The sequence below is a fragment of the Pezoporus occidentalis genome, unplaced genomic scaffold (genome assembly GCF_034315485.1).
Source record: "Pezoporus occidentalis ecotype Australia unplaced genomic scaffold, CSIRO_AGI_Poc_V1 ctg114, whole genome shotgun sequence".
Classification (NCBI taxonomy): domain Eukaryota; kingdom Metazoa; phylum Chordata; class Aves; order Psittaciformes; family Psittacidae; genus Pezoporus; species Pezoporus occidentalis.
This window is the reverse complement of record NW_026912929.1, coordinates 2,504,717-2,530,861: the sequence shown is the minus strand read 5'-3', so window position 1 is coordinate 2,530,861 and position 26,145 is coordinate 2,504,717. Positions and strand designations below refer to the sequence as shown.

Below are 26,145 nucleotides of genomic sequence, written 5' to 3'. Positions count from 1 at the left end.
TTTGAACCCCTTTACCCCTTGTCCTATCACTACAGTCCCTAATGAAGAGTCCATCCCCAGCATCCCTATGCTCCCATGCATGCAGAATCCAGCCTCCAGCTATGGAGGGACATAAATCCCCCATTCATTAGCCATGCCTCAGGATGTAGCACTAGTGGTAGCCAGTTAACCTTTAAGTTAGATCTTCTCAGACCTTGGTGTCACCTCTGGTCCCCATGAACCACAACAGTCACCTTTGGCATAATGCACCCCCTTCTTGGCATCACCTCTGAACTTGCCCTTGTGTCTCCCTGCTGGGATCCTGTAAGAGGATTGGGTAAGCCAGGAGCGATCAAGTCCATTGTTTGAGCACAAAAAGCCCCGTTCATTAACAGGCAAGCACCTTAGAACCAGTAATGGCGAAATAAAAACCAGTGCATTTGCCATTAAATCAGATATTCTTGGAGGTTTCCCTCAGCACAAACTAACAGAAGCAACTGAGAGACCTGCCCAGGAATTCCTGAGCTCCAGGCCCTGCTCTGACATTAACCCTGAGCCAATATCATCCTCTTGTTCCCTACAATAAGGCCTCAATCCTCCCCTGCCATAAATCAGCTCCTTTCACCTAAGTTAGTGTCACCCCATCTGAAGCTTTGGTTCAGAAATTAGGGCACCATGGAGCGAGGTCCTGCAGAAATTCCCAGGAAAATCTGGTCCCCGGAGAAGTTCATGCTCCCAGACAGCAAAACGTGTTCTTGTGAGCTGTTCTCATGACATTTGAGGCCCACAGAGTGGTTACCTCCTGACAGGACATGTTCCTCTGAGATCCAGGCTTACCCATCACTTGATGGGTATCTCTCAGGATAATTAACCACTTTCAGCTACTGCTACTAGAGAAGGGAGGGAGCTTTTCACTGTCACTGCCCAGCCAGGGATTAACTCCATGGAGGAGCTGCCAGAGACTTGCTTGGTTCTTGATCCAGCTCATAGGGAATTCAAGGAGCTGGTAATTCCCCCACGTTTAAAAGGGTTCCTCGTTCACCTCCATTGCCATGTTCCAGTTACATTTGCCCTCCTCTTAGTAAACAGCAAACATTTTCTTGGAAACAGTCTCATTTCTTATGCCAATGGCAAAATAAACCCCAGCCCATCGTGGATGTGTCCTTTCCAAAGAATTACCACAAAAATGTCTGAAACCCTATAAAGGCTGTTAATGACTCTAAATCTCCATAGGGCTTTACCCCCCCTCCTTCCTCTTCCATCTTTTCTCCTTGCTCTGATGAGCTGGTGAGTTGGGAATGGTTTAAAATACCACAATAGCCATGGCAGGACATCAAGAAAGAAAAAAGAACAGGGTTTTGAAATACTTAGGGTAAGGCTCCAAGCACTTGAGTTGGTGCTTGACTGCTTGGGCTTCACCACACAGCAGTCAGATGATCTCTGCAGCTTTGGGAAATAGGAGAAACTCTGGAGAAGGGTGGGGGGGAAACAGCCTCTGCCACATTGGTCTTTATTGTCTTATGGATTTTATCACAGTATTGTTCTTTATTTCCTGCTATTTATAGGCTCTCATGTTTTGTGCTGCTTTCATGTTTGTGTTATCTGCCTTCCCACGACATGTTTCACCCCAGCCCTTGCCTACAGCTGGATCCATAAAGGCCAGAGCACCGGTTTTGAATGGCACATCAGGGCTCATCTTCTGTCTCTGGGGGATGCACGCAAAGCGCCCCTTTCTGAAGCACTGAGCAACTCAAGACGGGTGATTTAACTGATGCTGCTTGCTCTTTATGCACACTCGCATAAAGAAGACGAGGAGTTTGCCAGTGGGCTTTTGGGTATCAAGCAATGATGTTCTTTAGGAGCCCCAGACAGCGATGCTGGGGCTGTCTCCCGTGAAGTCCATGCTTTACAATGAATTTAAACCACTAGCCCATCAGTCTATGATTTGATGATAACCACTCTGGGAACTTTACCTGAATTACTTCATGATTCTCATATTTGTGCAAGGCACTACAGAAAGGATGTGCTACAGACACTGTTCTAGTCCTAATTCCCCATGATCTAGGGATGGAACTCCACTGACCTGAACTAGAAAAGTGAAGTTAGTTCTGGCTTGAAACAAATGATGAGGTTGGCAAAAGTCAGCTCCCTGCTGTAGGAAACTGAAAATAAGGAGCTGGGGAGCTTGAAATAAAAATGGGAGAGGTGCAAAATAAATGCTGAAATCACTGAAGTCAGGGATTTCATCCTATCAGCGTCCTTGTACCTTCTCCTTGTGTACGGAGCAGCCGGCCTTGGAAGCAACCACAAAGCTCAATGCCAGTAACAACAGGGAAAAACCCTTCACCTCAACAGAGGGGAACAGCAAAGCCTGCTCTGGAACCTTTCACAACACAGGTCCAGCAGCAGCGCCTGCTATGGGCTGCAGGAGGATTACAAGGAAAATGAAACCACTTGTTTAGAGATGGAGACAGGCTTTTGCTTAGGGAATCTGGGGGTAAGTTATTCCCGCTGTTCTACCTGTGAGTGTGTGCAAAAGGGCTGCAGAACATTGCTCTTCAGTGGTGCAGCATAAAGGCACCTGTTTGTCCATGAGCTTTGCCTCAAATTGGTTCTATTCTGAGAACATCCTTTGGAAAACAGGAGGAGATCTCTTCTGTAAGCAGTGTGAAGCGCAGGTTTCTTATTCAGGCAGTTTGATACAGGTTGCTGTAGTTATCCCTCCCTCCCTACAGCAGCCAGACTGAAAGAGGAGACATGATGGAAACAGAAGGCATCTATGATGAACAAGACAAAGCAAAGACATTGTGGTGCACGGAGAATGAAGAGGTGGCAAAGCACATGCACGCGTTGGCAAATCCTGGGAATCTTTCTGAGTGATGCTAAGCCATGACCATCACTAAAGCAAAGGCCTTGTGTCCCAGGCACCAGTGAAAGCTGCCATTGAACATTCTTAGTGGCCATTACAGTGAAATCATCCATTTTGCCACACAGAAGCAATGTAGGGAAAGCCATGTGCAATCGTTTTTCAGGGTGAGAGGAAAACAATCCCCACTAGGAACTCCACAACACTGGAAACCAAAGCCCAGCCCAGCTCTCATCCGAGCTGAGCAACAATTCAAAGTGTGAAACCAAAGGTTTCCAGCAGAGACTGCTGCAGAGGCTTAAAAGATTGTGGCTCTGCTGTAAAAACAGAGCCCTGGTCCTGCCAGAAAGCACTGAGTGCCTTTGTGTCCATAGGGATGAGCATGGATGGGGGGGTGTCCCCTCTCCCAGGCTCAGCACTTACGTTCTGCTTCTGCCCTTTGTTATGGCTGGTTTCAGCTCAGTGCCCGGTAAGAGCCAACTCCTGTTGATCTCCAGAGCCCTGCTTCCTGTTGTGTCGTCAGATGCCCTCCCAGCCACCATCTCAGGTGCACGGGGAGGTTGTGGTAGTTTTCCAGTCACACTCCAAGGTGGTTATTCACACTTTCATCGTGGCAAGATTAGACCATGGTAATTCTGTATTGGCTGGCATCCCAAAGCGGGCTGGGCACGAACTCCAGATGGTGTGGAACGTGGCTGGCAGGATTGGAGTTAAGAAGGGACAGCACCACCCGTTCTGTTAAACCTTCTACCTTGGCAACTGGTTAGCACATTGATCTGAAAACCATCCTTCTGTGCACAGCCGAGGTCAGGTCTCCATCAGCAACCTCATCCCAGGCTCATGCTACCTGGTAACTAATCCTCTGAGGAGTGATTTCAAGGAGGTGAGGGTAGTTTATACCTCACTTCCACCTGCTCAGTCTCCTCATAAGCCTGTGCAAAAGCCAGGTGGGATGCTGCAATTACACCCTTTCCAAACGCTATGTGTAACGGAGCAATGGGCTCTCCTGCTCTTACTGGGAGCAAAAGGCAGCCTGAAGACCCCCCTCCACGATCAACTGCCTGCAGGCATATGGCACAGTCCTCCTCTGGACAGGGCTTGGGAGAAGTGGTGATGCCAGCCTGACCCCAGAGTGACAGCACCTAATTGCAGCACATCCCTAAACCTCTTCTAAACGGAAGAGAAGGCTCCGGGGAGACTTTATTGTGGCCTTTCAACAGCTTAAGGGAGCCAACAAGAAATCTGGAGGAGGCTTTTTACAAGGACATGGAGTAATAGCACAGGGGGGAATGGCTTTAACCTGCCAGAGGGGAGACTGAGATGAGCTCTTAGGCAGAAGCTCTTCCCTGTGAGGGTGCTGAGGCGCTGGCACAGGGTGCCCAGAGAAGCTGTGGCTGCCCCATCCCTGGCAGTGTTCAAGGGCAGGTTGGACACAGGGGCTTGGAGCAAGCTGCTCTAGTGGAAGGGGTCCCTGCCTGTGGCAGGGGCTGGGGCTGGAGGAGCTTTAAGCTGAGGCCTCATCAGCAAACGCAGACAACTGGTACGTGTTCTTATGTGCCATCCCTCACTTGTGTAAACAGTGGCTACACAAACAATTGATAGGATAATAACTGGCTTCATAACGACCAGCACAAATAAAACCTTCCGGTGTTTGGGGCTTTTGTCTTCTTAGAACTTTCTTTCTCTGAGGAGCACCATACGAAAGGTGTATTCCTTCATACGTGATCCAGTTTTACATTGAACCTGGGAGTTAAAACCTTCCCTGATTTAGCTCATGGTGGCTAAATTCCTACAGGCCCTTCATGCAAGGGAAGAGGCTTGTAATTAGAGTTCCATTTGGCTTCTTTTTATTAAGTGCTCTTTCCAAAGCACTATGTGATCTGCTGCACAAGAGCGAGAAAAGCTGGGGCAGCTTCTGCTGTGGGGTGGACTGGCATGGCAAACATGGCATGCTCCGAGCTGTTTACCTTCCCCACTGCTCCTGCAGGGAATCTGTGACCTGCCACTCATGGATATGGATATAAAAGCTCATGCTGGTTTGGTGGTTTGGGGGTTTTTGTTAGTAGGAGACAGCTGACACAGGCTGCTTTGGGAAAACAACCAAACCTTTTGTTTTGGGGTAAAAATAACCCCTGTATATAAAGAATTGCACTGACTCTGCAAACAGCTCCTGCGTAAGGAAGGGACAGTGGGGTCACGCTGTCATTTTAAACCCTACAGTGTTACCCTCACTTTAGAAATTCAGAAGCTTGGGGAAGCTGTTGGAGACATAAAGTATTTCCCCATATGGATACAAATATGTTATTGGGGCAAAAGAGTAATGTGAGAGAACAGGCCCAGTCAGGATGGTTTACCTGAAACCATGGGAATTTAGAGTTCAGATAAGTGAGATACAGGTTGGTCTCTGATCCTTGAGGTGATCTGCACTTGTCACAGGATTGGGAAGTATATAGTGACCTGCTGCATCACGTTTATACACTCACCACGTCATGCTGCACCAGATGTCTGGCTGCCTTAAGAGAGCAAGTGGGAATGGCTTCAGGATTACTGCAGCTTGTAACACTCTGAGAACAGCTTTCAGGGCAGAAAAGTCTAAAGCCAGCACATTAATAGAGCTGCTTTGAGAATGATGCCAATTCTGAGAAGTGCTGACACACACCCTTCAGTCACAGGTATCCATTCATCCCATTCCCACATTTCCCCAAACCAGCAGACCGCTCAGCTGCTGCATGAAGGTGCCAGCCCATCTCCCACCGGTGCTGAGGGCGCAGGCTTAGCTTTGAGCTGCACTGAAAATGGTACTAATCGCACAAAGGATCTTTTAATTTCCCAACATCTCATTTTAAAGACAAATTTTATCTGTATTTGTTGAGCTGAATCACTTCTCAGTGGGTGAGCACGAGGTGTCTGAATAGAGGCATCTAGAGCTATTGTGAAAGCTTGCGATCACTTAAGGCACCAGCATGAGGCTGGCAGGTAAAATCCAGGACCTACAGGAGACCCACATCCTATTTTAAGGACAGATGGAGCTGATGTAGGACACGTGGAAGCGCTGCAGTATATCACAGTGTCTATACAGAGCCAGGTGCATATAGGTAGGCAACTCCACTGCCTCCTATGCAAATCAACCAGATGTTTGCATCTGGTCACTAGACAGGTCTTCATGAGTCGAGCTACCATGGCCTTGAGCAGCTGAGCATCCTGAGCTGTGATCTGCTCCAGTGTCCATGCACCCAAACGTCAATCCATTCAAGCACATGCATGTGACAGTGATAACTGATTGGGCCACATGATGGACTAGAGATCAGACAGCAAACCTCACCCCGCTGTGTGGCACACAGCTCCCCAGCTCAGACACGTGCTGTTTCAAGCCAAGTTCTCTACCAGATGAAAGGAAGGCTCTTATGGATCACATAAACAGCACAGTAAGTGCTGCGGCCCTCAGCTGTGAACATTAATGCTCAATATGCCAGGTGGCTGAAGCTGCAAGCATGTAATCTCCTGTTGCTGTGTAGCTTTCAGGCACCCTTCCATGTTCTTAATTCTCCCTACAAATTTGGAGAGATTTGTTTCCAAAGAACACATTTTCCAGCAATTCAGAACACAACCATCACGTTATGAACTCCATCTGCCCGACGACAGCCAAAGAGCTCAGAGCTCAGATATCTCTATAGAGCCACTCCTGAATAGCTGGGAAAAAGCACATTCAAAGATTACACCCTATATCCTCTGGATACCACCACTGTGACCATAAGTATAAATGACTGCTTGAACTTCAGGTTATTTGCAAACCTAGCTGCCTAAACAGCTTGTAGGCATTCACCCAGAGACTGTGATTAGAGAGAAACACGTAGGAAGGTCGTATCTTCACATGGCACAAACCACTGCAGCTCCATTATGGAATTACATCAGTTTCTGCCAATGAAAGCCTCATTTCCTGGCATCCAGACCAAATCCTGACCCAGGTATGCGTACGAGGATGTCTGCCTTTGCCATGGAAACGCACCACCTAAGCGAGGGACCACACGAGCAGCTGAACAGCAACTGTATTAATACTTGACAGGGCAGGGAAGAAGGAAAACGATTGCTCTAATTGAACCTATGGGGGGTGCGAGCAGGGCAGAATGCACAGCAATTACCTGCTCTGGAGCACAGCCAGGACACCAACACTAATGCTCCTGCTCCATGGCACTGTGAAGGAGCCTAAACAGGACTTGGGTTTCCATCTCTGGCTAAAATGGTGTTTACACAGAAACAGAGCTGTGTGAAAAGACTCTGTGTGTGCTCAAGGCTGAGGAGTGAAGCGGGGCTGCAAGCTCAGGAGCTGACTTTCCAACCACATGCATGGGGCGCGTGATAATCGCGGACTGGTTTGGGTTGGGAGGGACCTTAAAGCTCCTCCAGCTCCAACCCCTGCCACAGGCAGGGACCCCTTCCACTAGAGCAGCTTGCTCCAAGCCCCTGTGTCCAACCTGCCCTTGAACACTGCCAGGGATGGGGCAGCCACAGCTTCTCTGAGCACCCTGTGCCAGCGCCTCAGCACCCTCACAGGGAAGAACTTGTGTCCTAATATCTAAGAATCCAAGGAGCACAAAGACAATGGTTAATAGCAAAATGAGTCTCCACTGGTAGCACGGGTAGGAGATAACCTGGCCTGGTGTGATCGAGGAGTCAGCTTGAGGTATCAGTTGGGAAGAAGCTGTAGCGTCTGTGGGAAAGACCAGTTAAAGTCCTGGAATAACAAACCTCCTTTTCTATGGAAAAGCCCACGGACAATGGCTTACTCAGCAATCCCTATTTGTGGTCCAACACCCATTTCTCAGTCACACACCACAGGAACAACTTCAAGCCTCTGCCCCATCATCAGTCACCGCTTCATAACCATTCCAGAGCTGCAAGTCCTACACACCACCAACACCTGAACCTGTGACCCATCAGTTCTGCAGCCCATCACAACCCCCCCGAGACACAGAGCTCCCCACAGCCTTGCAGCTTGTTTTTAGATAGACAAATTCAAATGCCTGCCACAAAAGCTTAATCTCTCTCCAGCCACGCTCACGCTGAGTGTCAATAGGAAAAAGGCCCATGAATACGCTTGATAATTACAGAGCAGTGGCTGTAGCAAAGAACAAAGTATAATGCAGGCTTGAATACTCAGGAAATTGACTGCTGATATGTTTCCATTCATTGTTTTGTTCCCTGTTCTCAGTGTTATATTAAAATCTCCTACTAAGAATGAGCTTTCTTGTTTAATGGAACTTGTCAGTTAGAGGAAATCTGCTTGAGCTGTTTGATCTGTTCTTTAAAATAATATTAATTGCAAATTTAGCCCACGGCCCTATCTTAGAGAGCAAATCACTGGAAAGCTCAAGCTGGTGGCTTTCAAACCCTGTTACCTACAGAACACCATAGCCCATCACTTTCAAACTCTGAGGCATTCCTCATCCCTTTGCTCCAACTATTCAATCCCAGCTCTTCATTAGGGATGCTGATGGATCGTACCCGTCACCTGACGTTGTTTTCCTGACTCTAGTAGTGAAAGGTGATGGCAGTGAATAGCCAATAGTAAACACGGTGTGAATCTCTGGTCATGAGAACATTGCTGAAAGTGCAGTTCGTGAGCATTTCCATAAACCCCTGCACCATATCAACTCATTCACGCGTCACCTCACAACTATAGGAAACCTATAGATTTCTCTCTGCCTCCCCATTGATGGAATGAGCTTTTCTGATTTCATGTGCCTCGTAATTAAATACTGAATTTGCATGGTTTTTACTCATCCTGGTTCCCAGCATGTGCACTCACAATAACAAACCCTCACTTCCGGCTCTGAAGCAGATGTGCAGCTGAATCTGGATTCCCAATATAGCTCAATGCTGTTTCATGCTGGAGCTTTCACTTGGTTCCTTGCAGGCATAAAAGAACCATTTAGAAAGATCAGATGCAGTGGCCAGTTTAGACTCTGTGTATAAAGTCTGGAGGATAATTTCAATCTGCTGGTCCTGAACCCGCAGGGAAAAGCTGCAAACATGGGTTGCATTGGGTGGCTCACAAACAATATTGCTTTTGTGAGTGTCTTCCTGCTTCCAATTATATCAAGAATGACGGAAGAAAAGGGAAATAGCCGATTCCAGGGTTCATATAATTAGATATAATGCACTCTATCATCATCACTACTTGATGCTTTTCTTTAGGCAATCTCAAAGGCTTTTGGAAGAGCTCAGAAACCACCAATCATGTCAGCACGATCACAAGGGCCATCACTCTTAGGAATATGGCTTGACAGAGAGAGAAGCGGTGCTGTGAGCCCCTTCCCAGGAGGCAGCAGCATCAGTTCTGCGCACACACCTTGGCCTACTCCTGTATTTTGCTTCACCTCAGCCTTGCTAAAACCACCGCCCTGATGCTGCAAACCTCCATCAGCAGCACTGTGATAGGGAGCAGCCAACTGGGTTAGGGGCTGCGAGACACCCCTGCAAAGGTACCGTAAGGATAGGATTACTGATGCTGTGGGAGAACTCCATGCCCTGGACATGCACCACCCTTCTCTGCTCCATCTCCCCTGCTCCTGACTCACTCAAGCAGCTCCAGTTGCAAGGAATTCCTCTAAAATAAAACTATTCTTCCCCCCCGCCCCGCCCCGATCCCTTCCTAAAACAAGAGCAGATTGTTCAAAACAACCCAAGGGAAGAAATCCAAATAGGAGGTGACCTCCTGCCAACCCTCGGTGCTGGGGGCCGAGGTGTGGCCCCCTTCCCCTCTCCCCAAAGCTCCCAGGGTCATTCCAGCACCTTTGTCTCATTCCCTCCTGGAGCGATGCCCTCCCCCGCGGCTGGTGTTTTCCTGCATCCCATCAAGAGCTCTCTGTTCTCAGGGCAGTGACATCAGCCGAGCATGCCTTGTGTGGGGCTTTGTGCCCAGCGGAACGGCCGGGACTGTTCCTTGGGAAGGGTGAGGAGATGGGAACGCGGCTCGGCACAGGCCAACGGTGACAGCAAGGGATGCGGCATGGGGAATGCCATGCGGTGAGCAGGACGAGGAGCAGATACAGCTGCCCTGTTGTTCACAGGCAAAACCCTCTCCCGGCGTTCCTGGCATGCTGAAGTCTGGTTGGATGTCACTACCTGCACCAGTCACACCGGGACACAGGCATGGGCTGTAACACCTCTTGGTGTGACGGTGTTGGCACTTCACCTAAGGCTAGGGCAGAGAGGGTGCGGCCGGTTCTCAAGCCTGCTGCAAGCCTGCAATAAAAGCTCTTCACACTCTTAAACCCACTGCAGTCCTGGCAAACCCTTCCCTTTTCCAGGAAAGCTGCTTTATAACACCACGGGAAAGTTATATCCCCCGGGGTTGCAAGCAGTGTGCTCCTGGAGCTCGGACCAGAGGCTACTCCAGCTATTCTGGTGGAGGGATTGAATGACTTCATGACCTTCATGGATGCATGGAGTCAGCTCTTGAGTGCTCAGCTGTGCAAACAAAACCCTGCCACCTCCGTGATAAGAGGGGAGGGTGCCCATGCCAGGGCAGAGGAGGGGATGTGGCAGATAATGATGGCTTGGGGAGACTGCTCCAGGTCTGGGTTAGTTGTTTTGGAGAGATAGACACCCCATGTGCTTCAAGCAGGTCCCCTTCCCTCCACGGCAGGAGCAGCCAGTTGGTTTGCCAGAGCTTTGCTATAAATAAGATGTGTAATGAAGCATTTTTCTCCCTGTTTGCCAGTGTTGCTGGACATCAAAGCCATCCCAGAGGGTTTGCTCACTGGTGGAATTAAGCTACACCAGCAAATGGAGAAGGTGCTAGGTGAGCTCCCTCAATCAAGCATCACTTTTAAACATCAATAAGGCACATAGAGAGGCACAACCCAAACTTCCATTGCATGGAGAGCTCTGCTTTTGCTCTGAATCATTGCTCCAAGCTTGCTATTTTGGTCCTGTTTGAGGGTTACACTATGACTCCAACCCGCAGTTCTGCTTTAGATTTGACTGAACCTCCATGGAAAGGTCACCTACATTTAGGAGATTCCAGCACAAGAGATGGGAAGCACCTGATGGCTGCTATCACTTTCTGAGGCCTTTCTCAACCAGGAGACTGCAGTTCCCTGAACCCAAATCCTCCATCCCTCACTACAAGCTCTGTAGCCAAATAACATCCCCTTCTTTTCCCATCTGGAGGCACAGCAGCTGTTGTGCTTTGCTGCTGAATGAAGCAATGTTTCACCACCGGCTACGCTTTACTGATCTGCAGATTCTGGTGGCAACGCTGTCACGGAGTTCCCACCATCAGCTGCTGCCAGCATTTCCCCCTCTGCCACACAACACTTGGGCCTTTCAGTTGTTCCCAGGGGCCACGCTGATGGGGACCTGATTGAGTTGAAATACGTTGTCAGAACAGAAAGGGAATGAAGACAACAAAATCCTTCCTGTTTCACAGGGCGTTTTGTCCATGGCTTTTAGCCCCCATCACCTCCTGATATGGCTCACTGCAGTCACACAGAATGCTCTTTGGGCACAACTGGGACAGGGCTGCGATAAAGCAAAATGGTAGGAAGAAAAAAGGGTGGGATGGGAACAGCTCAAGGTACTGTTGCTACTAAAGCATCCCTGTTCTCCAAGCATGAGCAGGGCTTCTTATCTCACATTGACATTATCCACGACATCACCATAAACAGTTCACGATTTATACATCACTGCACACACCCCCCTCTCCCGGCAGAGAATGAACTCCACTGACTCCTTTAGGGCCTTAAAAGGATCCTCAGGCTTTAGTTTTCATTTTTAAATGAATACAAGCATCCAACCGAGCTATAAACTATTAAAGCAAGACGCCACTTCAGTGATAAACCAAATATTTTCTTAGTAATCCACTTAATTACCCCATTCATGAAGCCATGCCTTTGGAATGGGATGTGCTTTGGGATTCCAAATAACAACAACAACAGCACATTCCATTTTCCTGAACGAAACGGTGCGATAGCACAAGGCTTGCGATACATTATCACTGGGCGTGCAGAGCGTGGGTGGGAAGCAGGAGGCTGCAAGAAGACACAGATAGAACGGCTCCTACACGCGACTCCTTTCCTCTTTGCCTTTCGCTTCAGAAGCGCAGCAAACCCCTGCACGCCTGCCTGGAAAACGAGCTGAGGTAATTCCATCCAGGAGCATGTGATCGGTCCCGCTGCCACGAATGTTTTCCTTCTTGATCCGTATCTGAATCTCGCACGGACTGACTCACGCTGCAGCCCTGTACGTCACTCCCGCCGGCAGCATCAGCCTGTCATTTGTTTCCTTTTGGAACGGGATGTTCTATAATAGCTCCAACTCCCACTCTCCATCGTTTCTGGAATTGCAGTTCTTTCACATATCTCCTTTGTTCCTGAGCAGCCAGTTTTCAATGTGTTTCTAAGGTGTTAAGAGAGGAGCAAAGAGTGGCCTGAGCACAGGGATGCTTCATCTGAAACCCTTAACAGGATGTGACTTGTAACAGGATGAAGGTGTGATGTAGGATTTGTTCTTTAGGGACACAAATGAGGCCCAATGCAGAACTATTGCTTCTAGGGATGCTGCTTGAAGCACAGCCCCATGTCTCATTTACAAGGCTCCTTCTCTCAGAGCCAGGGACAGGTTGTCCCATAAACAGAAGCCAATTCTGGATGTGCTGATGGAGTCATCAAAGCAGAACTAGCTTGGCTTTGGAGTGCCTTGCTGTGATGCTCAAATACGCAACACTTACCTTTCAGCACTGGTTTGTTTGATCTTCTGCCCCTAAAATGCTAAATCTACATTTTTGAGCAACCTGGTCTAGTGGACGGTGTTCTTACCCATGGCAGGGGGTTAGAACTAAATGAGTTTTAAGGTCCTTCCCAATCCAAACCATTCTAGGATCCTATGATCTCTGTCTTAGCCTGGATCAGGTGCATGCTTCAGGAGTGAACCCCCTGTTCATACTGTGGCACAGTTTCAGAGCTCAGTTTACAGGACTAAGTTAGCCTGAGGTAAAAACTCCACGTGTCAAGAGCATAGACATAGAGTCCTCAGCACCAACTGGTTGGTTGTGCTGGTTTGGTGCTCCTGTGCACCACACTATCTGCTACTGCTGCTTGTTACTTGCCTTTTAGAGCTGAAAGTCCTGGAGTTGTTGGATCCCACCATGCAACTGCAAAAGGAGTACCATGAAGAAGAAGAAGAGAGAAGGCTACGGTCCCACACGGATCCCTGCCCATGGAAAGAGCAAGTTCATCAGGATACACCCATAATGCTGCCAAGTTTCCTGGTGGGAACATCCTGACAGGCAGCTGGTACAAGAGGAGAGAACAGAGGGAGGAGAGAGCCAAAGAATGAAAGGATGCAGAAGATGATGGCATTTCTCCCGCTTACTTTTAGGATGCTGCTATGATCCAAGGCAGGCTAAAATGGATTTGTCCTTACACAGAGTGCATAGTAAAATGGATGCATGGCTGTGCAGAATCCAGGGTCCCCTGTTCCAAGTGCTGCTCCCTTATTTATCAGACATCTTAAACCAAATGGAAATCTTGGATTACTTCCTCAGGGTGCAGCCGTTCCTAACACAGGGGTCAATGCCAACTTGAAGCATGATAAAAAGAGCGTTCCTAGCATTTTCCATAAAAAGATACCCCTTACTACCTGCGACTGGGAATAAAATGGGAATGATCTGGAGAGACCTTGGAAAAGCAAAGCTTGTATTTGCAAACTGCACAGCCTTACCTCTGAGAAACAGAAGCTCCTGAGGCTAATGCCTGTAAGAGGATGCCCTAAAAGTCTCTGAAGAGGTTTATTCTGACCTCCTGGACCTTTGTCCAGTGTACATTCATTGAGGTTAAATAAATAAGCATTAACAAATGCAAAGCTCCAGACATTCCAGTGTCCTGCTTGGAGCCAAGAACTGAAGAGGCTTAACTCACATTTATATTTCCTTTGACCTGAAGACCGAGCACGGCTCACTCCATCCGAGTTATTGAGTGGGAGGACCTTTATGGCTGCACTACCTTGCATTCAGCTGCCGGAAAAAGCTTTAGAAGCCACTGTAAAGGCAAATCAGCACAGCCTGGCATTCCCTGCTCGCTGCAGACACCCTCCCATGCAGCACAGGCTGGCGAGGGCACTCACAGCCCCATCCCTCACGTACTTCCACAACAGCCCCTCCTGGTGCTGCCTGAGCTATAGGTACCGCTGTGCTGCAGGAAGAGCATCGCTCAGGCTCCCAGTGCCAGCCCTCGAGCTTTGGCAGCCATCAGGACAAAAGGCAGTCTATAAACGCAAGGCATTCTATAGAGACATCACCTACGGCTTCGCCTGGGCTTACCTGGGTTGACGCGGAGGGCAGTGTTTCTCCTGACATTCGAAGGGAAGGCGTGCACGCCGGGATACGAGGCTTCCCGGGCGCAGGGTATTGTTCGGGCTTTCGTCTTTCTTCGGGGTTGCCTTGGCAACGAAGAGGGTTTGAGGGTTTGCTGCTGGAGGTGTGGGAATCGCTGGGCAGCAGAGAGCCAAACGCCTCCCGTTTGTTTCATTCCATCACCCGCTGAAACCGGGTGCTTTTCTAACCTACTAGGACACTGTGTGCTGCGTGGTGGGAGATGCAGCATGAGCCAGCACAGACACCCCCACCCCTGGTAATGTGGTTTTGGAAAGAGCAAAAAATGACATTTTTCATTAGGAAATGATGCTGAGCCGATCCAGGCATCCTTACATGCTCTGTTCCCTTACTCCCTTCAGCTACCTCCTTCTGCCCTTGTCCAAAGCCCCTCTCCACGTTTCCTGTAGCTCCCTTAGGCACTGGAGCTGCTCTAAGGTCTCCCCTTCAGGAGCCTTCTCTTCTCCAGGCTGACCCAGCCCAGCTCTCTCAGCCTGGCTCCAGAGCAGAGCTGCTCCAGCCCTTGCAGCATCTCCGTGGCCACCTCCGGGCTCTCTCCATCAGCTCCACATCCCTCTGGTGCTGTTATAAGTGACTTCAGTGAAGTCAGTAGGGTTACTATGCACTGATTTCACTGGAAAACTGATTCCAGTATAACCCAGTTTGCCAATTTGCCCCCATCTAAATGAGTCTTTCCTTCATGACAAGAAGAGATGCAGGACAGCTGATGCTACACCTGCTCAGGGACTGAGTGGTAACACCCTATGTGCCCTTCTGGCTCAGCTCCTTCCATGGCAAACAGATCTTTATTCGCTGTGGATGAGGTCCAGGAATTATTCTGGAGAGGTTTTACAGCATCTTTGCAGGCAGTTTCACACTGCTTATTCATGGCAGTTGCCTTTATTTTTACTTACCAAAGGCATAAAATCACCCAAACAGCTGTTCAGATTCCTCTACCTTTTTTGTGTAGCAAAGGGAAAAAGCCCTAATAGCTGTGTCAGTGCTCTCCCTATGGTAAAGTTTGCATGAAATCCATAAAATAATGTTTTGATTACCTGAGTTGCTGTGTTTCTTTGTTACTAATGTGTTTCTGTGTGTTCTTAAAGAGGAACTGACCATTTACGTCATATCTTCATCCTCTTCCCTCGGTTGCCCCATAACCCAACACAGATGTTGCAGTGATTCAGCCATCAAGAGTGAAAATCGCCCTTTCAGCACAATCCTGAAGCTATTTTGATGATAGGAATAGGATTTCAGGCTGGGGAAGGAGCCGTTTTATAGATCTGGCCTTTCTGAGGGGAGAAGCTCAGGCCATGACACCAAACACCTCCCTAGGGATGCGCAAGGGGCTGCCCGTGAAATGCTGGCAAAGGGAATTTGTTTTCCATGCTGTATAACGAAGTCACCTGAGATGCACAGCTCTGTTCCAGCTCCTTGATAAGGTAGCTGGATCATCTTCAAGCAGAGGCCAATGACTCACTGTTGCACAAGAGCAGTTGTTTTGTACTCCAGCGTGTGGAACAGCAAGGATTTGTAAGCTGCTGGCAAAATCCTCAGCCATGAGGCACTGAAATCTATACGGCCAGATGGATTTACACCAGCAGCCCCACTGCTGTCATCCTGGAGTATATCCCTGCTGACAAAGGCTCAGGAAGAGCTTCCCCTATGGACGTTCCGAGTTCCTCACCCACCCTGCATGGAGCAAATTTTCGCCTTCAAAGCTCTGGTGCTCTCTCTTTGCTATCACCAGCTCACCATGAGAGGCTTCCAGCCCCCTGCCTCATGGCACCACACCACAGTCCAAGCCGTAAGCCTTGTCCCAGGGCTCATCCGCTCAGTCCCTTCCCTACAAGCCCCCCCAAGAGCACACTTCCGTTGCTATAAGGGAGCTTCCTGATTTATGGATGTGTCCCCCATAAATTGCTTATTGATATTTTCTTCCCCCACTTCTGTCCTTGGATTATTATTAACTTTGCAGAACAAAGTGAAAGCACCGAAGTGCCTGAAAATCGCCAAGCGCATCGCAGGTGTTACAGCAAATGAGATGCATGATAAGAGCAGCAATGATAATTATAGTAATAATTAAATCAGTTATTGCTGTTATTATTCCTTCTCCTATTCCTACAATATTTGACAAATACAGCCTCCAGTTTCTGAGCCTGAAGAAACAGTTTCAGGTGACACAGACTGCAAAGAGGAAACAGCTTTATATGGTTAAAACACATCTATAGCCAATATTGATACATGTTATCATGCAGGGATTTGATATTAAATTATTTTGCTGAGCTTTCTAAAGTTGCTTTTGAGCTCACAGCATAGGGATAGTCTATAGCTAAATACCTGAGATTTGTTTATACATTTTATATATGAAATATATAAATACATATATAAATATATACATAAAAAGGATCCTCTTCCAGGGGAAACCGCAGCTGAATTATAACTGAGTCTAAAGGAGAATTTCATTCTCCTCTAAATCATTCCCTCTTGATACATTTTCTTCATATTGAGTAGCTGGATGCAATTCCCCCTCTATGTACTAAGCCTGTGTTACTACAATTCCAGCATGATCTACGTTTCTTTGGAGTCTAACAAGATCATGAATCAGGAAATAGCACTGCACTTTATATTATGTATTTATTTATTGTGTTAGGAGGACATTTACCTTGGTCCAGAGAACAAAATTAGGCTGCTACAGCCTTGGTTTCATATAAGTTATTTTCCTCTCAAAGCCTAAGCCCTTTGGACAGGAATTTATTTCACTGGTACTGAATGAGAACTCTCTGATTCTCTCACCGCCTCCAGGTATGATTTCTGTACCTCTTCTCCTGCTTCCAGTTTTGGATCCATTACTTGAATGCTTGGAAACATGAAATATAATATCAACAAGCACAAAGGGAGAAAGTCTGCAGTGTGGAGGGAATGTCTTTTGTTCCTTTTCAATCCTTTGGTAATTAAAGAAATCCCACTCAGTGATGTGATGTGTTCAGTGACATGATTATACTTCATGTCTTAGTCTTTTGTTTGAATTTTAGGGGCTGGTTGGCCATTTGGAATAATGTCCCGTTGATCATATATGAGTGATGGGTAATGACAGCATCAAGACTATAAATGAGAATTAGTAACAGCTTCATGCATAGGTGGTGTGAAGGCAGCTGAGTGGGCTCGGCTCAATCTGAGCACAGTGGGTTGTGTAACGAAGCTGCAGAGCTCTCAGCACAGCCCAGCTCGTGCTCCTTCCTCAGCTGCGGGTTTCAGGGTATCAGAGATCCAGGTCGAGAGCTTCTGCTGCAGAAATACATTGGGTCAGGTTGCATGAAACAGTTTGAACACTGAGGCTGCCCTGGTGATTCTGAGCTGATTCCTTGAGGTTGTGGGTGTTTGTGAGACGAGACGGGAACCATCGAGAGGCATGGAGCACCTCTGCTGTGAGGAGAGGCTGAGAGAGCTGGGCTGGTTCAGCCTGGAGAAGAGAAGGCTCCTTAGGGGGAGACCTTAGAGCAGCTCCAGTGCCTAAAGGGGCTGCAGGAAACCTGGAGAGGGGCTTTGGACAAGGGCCTGTAGGGGCAGGACAAGGGGAATGGCTTTAACCTGCCAGAGGGGAGATTCAGGCTGGGTGGGGGAAGAATTCTTTACAATGAAGGTGATAAAACACTGGCACAGGTTGGCCAAAGAGGAGGTGAACGCCCTGTCCCTGGAGACATTCAAGGTCAAGCCGGATGTGGTTCTGGGCAACCTGATCTGGTTGAAGATGTCCCTGCTCATTGCAGGGGGGTTGGACTAAATGACCTTTGAAGGTCCCTTCCAAAACTATTCTATGATTCTACAATTAAAAAGAAGGACCATTCTGCAGACAGTTCGTGGGATGACCCTTGAGCAGTGAAAGACAACTTGACACGGAATGTGTGCTAATAAATGTGAATATGAAAGTGGAAAATTACACCACAGAATATGAAAGAGCTCAATGTATTTACAATACAACAGTAATTATCCTTTACAATACTAAAAATATCAGTGAAGAACACTATGAGAACTTTGCTAAGTGTCCCAACATGTTCCTATTGCTCTATTTGATAACTCTGCAAGAAGTTAAGCCTCAAAGCCTCAGAGTCCCCATGAGATTAGACAGTATTCACACACAACACAGAGGAGAGAAGTTAAATGAGCAAATGGCAAGTTTATCTCACATTGACGAGTTATAAAATCATTAAGCAAGTAAAAGTTTATTGGGGTCACTGGCTGCGGCCCAGCGAGGATTTCACAACGCTATCAGTGGGGTGTTGAAACACTGTAAGACGCAAACAAGGCAGCAAGCAACTGCTGGGGTTCAGAGCAGCACTCTCATTGCAGAAACGCTCTCTCAAGTATTTCTTAGATAAGAAACTGTTTATCAGCATGTGCCTGTGCTCTTCCTGGAATCAAGGTCTGTGCGAGGTTTGCCACACACACCGACGTTCCCTCGGTGCTTTGGGATTTCTTCCCGTTCAGGCACCAGGAGCACAGAAGAAGTGGATGTACAGCAGATATATACAGTCAGGAAGAGGTGTGACATATAAATATGGTGGATATTTACTTAGTGATTTGAGCTGAGTTAGAGAGTAACTGGTACTTCTGTCACTCTTTCTTGTGCACAGAGAAAACCCTCTCAAGAACATGGGTGGATGCTCTCTTAAGAACACGGATGGATAGGAATGTGTCAAAGCAGGAGCACAAGGAAAGGTAGAGCTCATGCAGCTGCTGGTACAATAGAAAATTGGAACACTGAAATGAAACATAAAACTGAGGTGTAACCTATGTGAAGACAATGAAAGATGTGCTCTGGACACCCAACAAAACCCCAGTGTAATTGTGTTAACCATGTAGCAACCTCTGAAACAGAGCATTTCTGAACTTCTCTCTGTGATGTAGCGTTTCTTTAGAATCATCTGGCCATCTAGGAAATATGTCAGCCTGGCTTTCAGCATACTGAAGCTTAAAACCAATGTAAATGTAAACACTTGCTGATACCAACACTTCATTCACTTCACACAAGAAGAAATGATGCATTTTTATATCAGGATTACATTGCAACCAAGATGATTTTTGTACTGTCTCTGCAATTCTTCACCAAAACCACCTCCTGATGAAGCACAATGTGTAACTCACAGGCTTTGTATGTCCATGGAATCTTCTCTCAACAGCAGACTTACAAATCCCAGACTGGTTTGTGTTGGAAGGGAGCTTAAAGCTCATCCAGTCCCAACCCCTGCCATGGGCAGGGACACCTTCCAATAGAGCAGGTTCCTTCGAGCCCCATCCAACCTGGCCTTGAACACTGCCAGGGATGGGATAAATGTTCCTACAAAACAAGCTCTACTGTAACCTGCTTTAAATCTAACTGCCAGGTACTACAGAGGGAATGCTTTGGGAGGTGGCACCAGGTTTTTGAAGGAGCTACCCAGTACTACGGATCTCATGGAAAACCAGAACTATTTCACAGAACCAATCAGTGACTATACCCCACATCCTCTTAGGAGAAAGGAAACATCTCACCAGCATAACATAGGGCCACCACCATCCAGTCAGAACACAGGGCAAGCCTCAAGTGGTGCATCACAGCATGAATTCTATTATCAGATCACTTGGTACAGCCGCTCAGATGGACTGATCACAAACATGCAACTTCTGTAGCCAGGTCTACTCTATTGCCTGGTAACAGAAATCACCCTCCATAAAAAGCAACCACTTGATATATCTGCATTTGTATACACAGATCCATCAATATTCAAAACCATACACTATAAATTCAAAGATTCATTGTTCTGAGAGCTAACCATTAAAAGAAGAATAAATGTTAGCAATAAAAATCCCAACAGAACAAACTCTGAGAGCCCAGCTTAAAGATCTACAAGGGATCTCATAAACACATAGTAAACGTCCTCACTGATGGATGCCACAGAGGCGAAAACCTCTACGTTACCCACGCAGCACATCATTTACAAACCATCTCTTTCTGCCTGGATACAAAGAAGTAAAGCAGAGCATTTCACATAGTACTTGTAAAATTCAAAGTTGAAAGCCAAGGAAAACAACCAAGATTAGAGCTGCTCAACAAAACTCTTATCTCCATTCACACGGTGTCTTTTTATTCTTATAACTTGTCGATGAACCAGTAAATGAGACTCTTAACTGTCAGTACTGATAGATATCATGGCTTTGGGTGCACAAAGATAAATTAAACAGTATGGGCTTGAATCACGTCAACACCACAGGCAACTGCTGTGGGTTTTGCCACCCAAAGCGTTGGTAAGGGATTAGGGTGTTTGCTGTCGATTCGTACTCCGGTGCCCTAAGCCCTAAAGAATGCAGTAAGTCCTGGTAATTTTTGTTGGCTCATGTCCCTCACACGTGGGCTGTGTGTGACCAAGAGTAGCTTCTCATGAGGAACACAGCAGTAGAGTTGAGTGTGCTCTGCCAAAAAGCCCCTGGGAAGCAGGGTTTGTTGGCACATCCCTACCTTCAAGCAAGCAGCCAGCGGGGGTCCATCTCTGAGCTACCTCCAGGCAAAACTGGCACAGGTCTCTTCAAACACAGAACCTGAAAGTGAAATTACAGAGGATAGGACTGGTAAAGAGGGAAAGGCAGGAGAAATAACGCACCAAAGAATATGCACAGACAGAATGGGAATATTGCTCTGTTACAAATAGCATTTACATATATAGAACACACACAGGGTCCTATTTCTCCTGGCATTCAGCCCTGGGTGGTGAAACGGGATGCTCTGGGTTACAGTGGTCCATCCTTTTTCCAGCTGGTCAGATACGAGCTGAAGGCCCCCCCTAGCACCACACAGTGTTGGCAACAAGGACTTGCAAGATGAGTCGATGCCTTCACAGAGGTGCTGAAGGTGGAATTTAGCTGCTGAAATTCCTGCTGCTTTCCCATCTCATTCTTATTGTCACCTAGGTCACAGCAGAAAAGGAAACACAACTAACCAGGTCTCAAACTACCTCTTGTGGTCCATCACATGAAAAACTTATATTCTGGAGCTGAAGTAAGATAATATTTGAGAAAAGGAAAAGAAAACATGCATCCAAGAGAAAAAAATGTGGCATAAAGCACATAGAACAGCTAAAGAAAAAGCAGTGACAACAAACAAGCTCTGCAGTCAAGGAAAGGGTGAAATCTTGGCCCCACTGAAGTCCGTGGGCTGTTTGCCAGAAAGCTGTAGATGGCTTTGTTTTACTCAGGATTTTTAATTAGTGATTAAATGATTCAATGGCAACTCAGCTGGTTTAAGAAGGAAAAACCCCATAGAACAGCTCCAGTGTGCCTCTCCCTGCCCTGCCTCCCCCTTGGGAGGTATGGGTCATACACAGCTTTCTTATGGGAAGCTTGACAGGTATTTCATTGAACCTGGGTTGAAATCTGCAGCTTCCCAGGCCCTGCCTCCTTCCCCAGTTTGGGATGAAGAGAGGAAACACCTGCTAATGACACCAGAGACAGGGCAAACAGCAGAAGCCATGTGTCAGCAGAAAGCACGCAGCCTCTGCAGCGCAAACACAGCCTGTCTGATGGTGGATGGAGTACATGAAGAAATAGGAAGCTGCTTCCATTTAACTGAGGTATATTTGAATGGATTTGAATGATTCTGGAGTGACATACCCCAAATAAATAAGGCATCTCACCACCTGAAGGTGTAACTCACTATGTTAAAAGCCCCACCGCCCAAATGAGCTATTCACACCGCACACTTCTCTTATTCCACTTGATTTTCCTGCTTTTTCCCCTCTCCAAAGTGCATCGGTTTCTATGGAAACAGCACACATCACGGGGATGGACAGAACTTGGTGACATCCCCAAGCACAGGCAGAAAACACAGTTTAAATATTAACTTTGCCATCTCTGACATAAGCTGAGGAAGGCAACGAGCGTTTCCACCGCACACACGTGTGTACATGTGTCAGTGTGTGTGTATACATGTGTCAGTGTGTGTGTGTGCACGTGCCAGAGTGTGTGTGCACACTCTTCCTCTCACCATGCCTGTTACACACATGCAATGCCACAGCTCCCTGGGCCAGCACGCAGCAGAAGGCTCAGCAGAATCCATTCCATCCTCTTCTGCTTTAATATAGCTGAAAATTGCTTTGACAGCTGAATAGCTTCTTTGTTTATAGCTCCTTCTTAGCTGACTCTGCTGCATTATGTAGCTTTGTAAAGAGATTACTTTGTCAAGAACTGAACATATATGGTCTGAGCATGAACAATTCAGCCTGATGAACTGCATTCATTTTATATGACGTACGGGGCTGCAATCCTGCTGCCTTTAATATGTCTGCTTTTCTCTCTGGGTTTCAGTTCCTGATCTTTCTTGGGGTCTTTGGGATTATTTTCTTTCCCTGCATCTTTCCAGGAAGGGTAATTTTCAGTAAGTCAAATCTCAATATGTTGTATCATGCCCTAAATGTTGTACTGAACCCAGGTTTTGGCTGCGTATAACAGGAGATCATCATTATCCAGTGAGCTAATTATCCACCTGCAAATATCCCATTCCTGCCTGAAACTGCCACAGTTTTGTTAGTGTTTGAATCAGTATTTCAACGCAGCAGTGATCCAGCAATGGCTTAGGAAATGGACCCTGCTATAGGGGACACCATATGGAACATGTACAGCTTCTTCCCCTGTTCCTTCACCCGAGTCCTAAAAGCAACCCTAAGCGGGCAGATCTCCCTTTACATGACTTCAGTACAGCTGCACATGAGCCAGCTCCTTGTCTTTACAAAGCCAGATCAAACCATGAGAGCAAACCCACCAAGCACAGCCCTGCTGGCACTACCAGGGACTCGCACTGTGCATTGAATGAACTCTGCCGGACGTCACCTTGGATGGTGCTGCAGTTGACTGCACCGGTGGTCTCTTACCACTGGTGAACTTTCTACTCCTAGCTATGGCTTGCTTTGAAATTACCTTATTCCAGGTTCACTTTGTGCCCAGAGGCACAACACAAACTCAGGGCATTTTTCCCTAGTTTCTCCTGGCTTCTTCCTCAATCCCTTCCACAGTTTTTTAACCAAACACCATTAATTCTGATGGGCAGATGATACGGTCCAGTCTAAAGATGACTAAGCACATTAATTGCCCTAACAGCAAAATTCCTATTGACTTTATAGTAGGTGTTACATTGATCTGAGGCTGAGAGCTTTATTTAGAGACATCACTGAAGGTTTTCCTTGTGTGGGACATGGAGCTGGGCCTGGAAGCATCTTGCATTTCAACAGTTTTTGCTCAGCCCGTGCACTGGCAGAACTCCAGTTCACACTACGCCCTCCATATTGCACTTGGTGGCATTTCACCACTTCTGAAAATACCAACCTTTGCTAAAAACAGAGGGGAGGTTTGATAGACAAATCCCTCCTTATCTCTTAGTCATAAACCACCATGCACTTCAGATGATTTAAAGAGCTTCATACACAGTTACCTTAAAAAATATACAAGAAAAAGGCTTAGTTGCAAATCACTGTTTGAAAACAGAAGATGCAGAGATTCCTCACAACCTTGTTTGCTCCCACTCGTACTCTCAATGTGCACATAATTCCCAAGAGTTGGCACAATATGTGCTAATTTGTTGAATACATACAGATCTTAAATTCACCATCTGCAGTGAAGTTGTTTGCAGTAGAAACCAGTGTCTTGACCAATGAATTCCTTGTCTTCCAACCCTTCAGCAGATGATGGACAGCTGTCTATTGCTGGGAAAAAAACTACACTGACCATGCAACGTTCATAGGATGGTTTGGGTCGGAAGGGACCTTAAAGCTCATCCAGCTCCGACCCCTGCCATGGGCAGGGACACCTTCCACTAGAGCAGCTTGCTCCAAGCCCCTGTGTCCAACCTGCCCTTGAACACTGCCAGGGATGGAACATATTAGGCACCACGCTGATACAACTGACGAAAGGCTGCACAGGAGATATGGAAACAATCGTTCTTGTTGTACTGGGACTTCTCAGATGTAGCAAGAAGTCATGGGATGCTCAGAGAGTCAGTAAATTTCCACAGCCGGTTTCTGTGCTTCACCCCCCCTTGTGGCAAACCTGCCTGAACCACCAGACATGTCTCAATCGGTCTGGAACCTGCTCTGCCGCAGGAGCCCCTGGAAAATCCCAGGCCAGCAGACACCAGCTGGATGGGGCTCTGGTTGGTGCCAACAGAGGCGGCAGTGATTTGCACCCTCACCCATTGGGTGCGTTGGTGGGAAAGGGCTGAAGTCAACTGGATGAAATACACCAAAGGCATTGTGCAAAAGAGAACACGAGGGATTAAAAAGAACTGTTGTGGTTTGCAGAGGAGATGTAAATGGTTTCCAAGATCAGACAGCCTCACTACAGACAAAATGAGAAGTAGAGAGGGGAAGGAAGATGTGTCATCGCGTTGCAGCATGCTCTTTCCGGAGTCAATAACGCAGATTTGCATGTGCTAAGCGTGCCTCGCGCTTTCCTTCAAGGAGAGCTCTGTATTGTTAGTAGCCAGATGGTTGATTTCCATGTTCACATATCTTCTCATTTCAGTGCTGCTGGCACCTACAAATCTGAATTTAAGTCTCCAAAACCATCTAAAATCTCTGCCTCTGACTAGTCTTAGCTGTTCCCTGCCAGTGTATGAACACGACTATCCTTCTATAAGGATAAAAACAAGCTAAATATATCCCAAGAGGGATATATGGGTCACTGAGTGCCAGCCTACAATGCCATAAGAAATCTGAGTCTCGTGCTACTTCTGACTGCCTCAACCAAGGCTGACCTGCACCAAGCTCCTCACATACACAAGAATATACTTCACCAGAAAGGAGATCTTGTGTGTTCTGCTTGGCAGAAAGATGACTGATAATACAAGGGCTGATGCTCTTATCGGATGGGTACTTCCCTTGTTCAGCTTGCAGCCTGCCATGTTGGGAAAGTGACCATGGTTGGAGCAGAGCCACAGGCCCAGCTCTCAGTGCCCGTGTAGTGGTAGATGTAAAGGTGCTGGATGTGCATGTGATTGGGATTAGCAGGCCAGACCACTATGGATCAAAGCATTTAAGACTGCATCTGCAGAGCTGAATAACTCAAGGAAGTCCACAGTTATTGCAAATGGATCTTTACTGTCAATGACAAGTTTTTCATAAGGATTGGCAAGCTTTCAGTGTGTCTGAGCCAAATAGTTTCTCAAAGAAACTTTGGAAATCCTAAACCAGACAGAATTACCCGAAAGAAGCTCCGGTGTGGTTTTCTCTGATGAGAAGGGATGGGTGCAAGCACTTCCTCATTCACTCACCTCAGAGACAGGCAGCAGGATTTTGGACAACCACAACAGCCTGGCTCACCCAAGGGGGTTGTTTCAAGTTCTCCCTCAGCAGGGCAAAAGCCCACCCCAAAAGAAGCAAGGGGGAATGAATCCTTGACAGCCGCTGCCCTCACTTGAATGCTATGAGGCTTTTCGAGTCCTGCTCTGTAAACAGGAATTGCCTTTGGACCCTTAGAGCCCACTCACTATATCATTCTGGAATGGCGTTAATCCCTCTGTCATGGAGGTCAAAGCAAGTTTTCTATTCCAAGCTCAGTGAAACACATCTCCTTCCCAGGCACTCACTTGCAGGGAACAAAATCCAGTCAGCTGAAATGGTCCGTCTGTAACAGGATGCCAGAGCAGGGACTTGGGGCAACGTAAGTGAAGCATTTTGGAGCTGTGAGACCTCCAGACTGGAGGCCGAGCCCTTCATGAGGCAATGCTGGTTCAGTGCCAGGCAAGGAAGCAGGAGAGTTTTCTCATTGTTTCCTTACCAAGGACAATGGTCTATTCACAGATAATACTATGAGGGTGCTGAGGCGCTGGCACAGGGTGCCCAGAGAAGCTGTGGCTGCCCCATCCCTGGCAGTGTTCAAGGGCAGGTTGGACACAGGGGCTTGG

The 26,145-nt window shown here is 47.3% G+C and overlaps 1 protein-coding gene across 7 annotated transcripts in view; it reads right to left on the bottom strand.

Annotated features, from left to right (window-relative positions):
- The window catches only part of SLC6A6 (solute carrier family 6 member 6), a 114,293-nt gene that overhangs the window by 79,483 nt on the left and 8,665 nt on the right, over positions 1–26,145 (bottom strand). For 5 of the 7 annotated variants that reach the window (XM_062637040.1, XM_062637062.1, XM_062637098.1 and 2 more), the window contains exon 2: positions 20,716–20,795. The exons of the other annotated variants lie outside the window; for them this stretch is intronic. The gene's annotated coding sequence lies outside the window, so the exon portion shown is untranslated. The remainder of the gene's footprint in view (positions 1–20,715; positions 20,796–26,145) is intronic. 7 annotated transcript variants of the gene reach the window in all.